Source organism: Ipomoea nil, unplaced genomic scaffold (assembly GCF_001879475.1).
Source record: "Ipomoea nil cultivar Tokyo-kokei standard unplaced genomic scaffold, Asagao_1.1 scaffold1096, whole genome shotgun sequence".
NCBI classification, from domain to species: Eukaryota; Viridiplantae; Streptophyta; class Magnoliopsida; order Solanales; family Convolvulaceae; genus Ipomoea; species Ipomoea nil.
The window spans coordinates 380984-384137 of record NW_017617524.1 but is presented as its reverse complement, the minus strand read 5'-3'; positions in this window follow the sequence as shown (position 1 = coordinate 384137).

Genomic DNA, 3154 nt, shown 5'->3' with positions numbered 1-3154 from the left:
CCAAAAGGATTATATACGTTTGATAAATGGGTTACATTGTGGAAATTGAAGGTCCCCCCAAGTGGAAAAATTTTTTATGGAGAGCTTTGTGTGATATCCTTCCTACAGAAGTGGAACCAACATGCGCAATGTGTGGTTTAATTCATGAAGATGTTATGCATTCACTTGTTTCTTGTGATTATTCTAAACTTGTTTGGAATGTTACGGAGTTACCTATCACAAATATTGTAGCTGATTCTTTTCCGGTATGGCTCATGGGTGCGATGATTATTTTAACAGACGAACAATTTTGCATGGTGGTTGCGGTGCTTTATCATTTATGGAGTGCCCGGAATGGAGCCGTATGGGAAGGGATGTTGACACGGTCGGAGCGCCTTTGGAGGCGGGCAGCCACGGCCTTGCATGCCTACACGCAACCCCCGGCAGCAGTAGGAAGAGGCAGCAACTGCGCCTTCATACACTCGGCCACGCTACTACTTCGATGAGGGCTTCCGACCAGCCGATGGGGAAGCGACATATGTCGTGGTCCTATTAAATCCGGATGGCTCATTCAGAGCGGCGATGAACGGCAAACTCTCGGGCTGTTTTTCACCCCTAATGGTAGAGGCACTAGCTTGCAAAGAGGCCTTATCGTAGCTTAAAAACCGAAACGAACTCGATGTGGATCTCCTCATAGACTGCTCAGAGTTACAAAGTTCCTTACGTTCAAGTCCTGCGACTATTCTATCTTACGTCGGGATGGTTGTAGACCGGTGCTGGGCGACTTTGGCTTTATTTAATTATTGCTCTTTAAATATTGTCTCTAGATCGATTAATTTACATGCTCATACTTTAGCTTCGGTAGCTTTCAATCAGGATAACTCTATGTATTGGTACTTTGTCCCTCATGACTCTATTGCTTCTTTAATTCATTAATATATGCCAACGCTGTTGGTTTTCAAAAAAAAAAAAAAAAAGCACTCCTAATCATGATGCACTGCCACATTCCAGTCAAGTTAATTGCAGTTTTAATATTTCAAGGGATTCTTTTTAATTTTTAATTATTGAGTTTTTTTTAAAGAGTACATTTGATATTGGATTATTTAAAAAGTATCGCTTTTGTTGTAATTGGTTATACCTATTGACCTTTAACTCTAAACCAATGAACCTTTCGCAGGATAGAAGATGTTGTAATGAGAGAAAGAGGGAAAAATGATAGACAAAGATGTAAGTGGATTTACGGTAAATATGTTACCGGAATAATTTTATAAAGTATTATGTATTTGCTAAGAGTTTTAGCACAATAGTTTCAGCATGTTCTTAGTACAAGAATCAGAGTGTCCCCTCCTTGTTACATGAGCTCATCCTTGTTACATGACCCAAAGAACCGTTATATCTTCCTACTTCAATTCACTCTTGACCGTTAGTCCGTTACCAATTGATCTTATTGAGTGCTGCATGTTACTTTGTCCAATCATGCTGAGAGCTTAGCGGAGTCGGTTGGGGAGTAATAACAGTGTAAAGATAGGCCAGCTAGAATATATCTTCCTATATAATAAAGCCATAACGCCATGACCAATGAAATTACTGCGTTTTCCCGCTCAGTGAATACTATGTCGTTTGGCCCTGAACATTTTGCTGATTAAATATTTTTATTAATTACAACTTGGACGGAGGAATCTGGGACGGCGAAATTTATGGAGTCTCTTTGGTTTCCAAAAAATGGAGTCTTTGGATGTCTGCATGCTTGCATGCCTGCATTTATGGATAGTCTCTTTGGTTTTCGAAATAATGATAGTCTCTTTAGTATCCGGACGTTTTTATGAATTTAGATCTGAGATGATTTATAATCCTACACAAACACGATAAATAAGGCCTCACAATTTGCAAGATAGCCACCACTCCGAGTTCATCGGAAAAAATGGCTCAAAGCTGCAGGGGAACCTATTTTTCATTTCGGTAGAGGCAGAGGAGGCGAAAGACAGTAGAATGTAGAGTTAGATGGGGCAACAGTCACGCCTGCAAAAAAAAACAAAAAAAAACAAAAAAAAAAAAAAACAAGAGATGAATAAACAAAGGAGAAGAATCATGGAAAGAGGCAGACATAATGGAGCTAGACATGAAGAATTCATGTTCTACACGTAGAGATTGCGGAGTGTGCTTCTATTTTATCTACGGTATGACTTTTCTCTCCCAATTCTTTTATGGACCAAGGTATTTATGGAAACTGATATATATTGATTCTTTATCTATTTTTTCTTAATTATTTTGTTCTTGCGAACTGAGCCTTTACATTTCAGATTTCAAAAGGAGTTCATAAATCACATTTCAAAGGAACCACAGTAACAGGATACAAGAGGAAGGCAAGGTCATATATATGCAAGGTATTTATTTTAGTTTCCTATCGGATTCTATTTCATAGCTCAGCCAAATACAACCAGAACAAAAAATTATAAATAAATAAATAAATAAATAAATAAATAAATATATATATATATATATATATATATATATATATATATATATATATATATATATATATATATATATATATATATATATATATATATATATATATATATAAGACTACATAAGAATGCATTTACAATACAATGGTTTTCAATTTTTATAATTCTATTCTAAATGCATTCTTTGCTTTTTCATATCATTTTTTTAAGATTTTAAAAATTAATAAATTATCAGTTCGTACAAATGGTCCATTAAAAACTGTATGACTAAAACAAGTTGAATAAATTTTCAGTTTGTACAAATGTTCAATTAGTTGATATATGTATATGCATACTTCATAAATATTAAAGTATCAAGCACTTTAATACGAGACTTCATATTTTGAAAAAAAAAAAAAAAAAAAAAAAAAAACTTCAGTTGAAAAAAAAATGGAAATAAAGCCCTTTTTTTTTTTTTTTTGAAAAAAAGCTTTATTTTCAAACAGAATTAAATTTTTTGAGAAATCTGTATCTGCATGCTTCATACAATACTTGTAAAGATAATAAACTGTACTTCATTGATGTAAAATAACGAGCTATAAATAGTGTACAAGTGAGGGAGAATAGTAGGAGGTTGTAACAACTTGTTCAAACACACATATTCTACACATAACTATCACAAATGTAAAGAGATAAAATGTCAGCTACACATATCCTTAACACGCCCC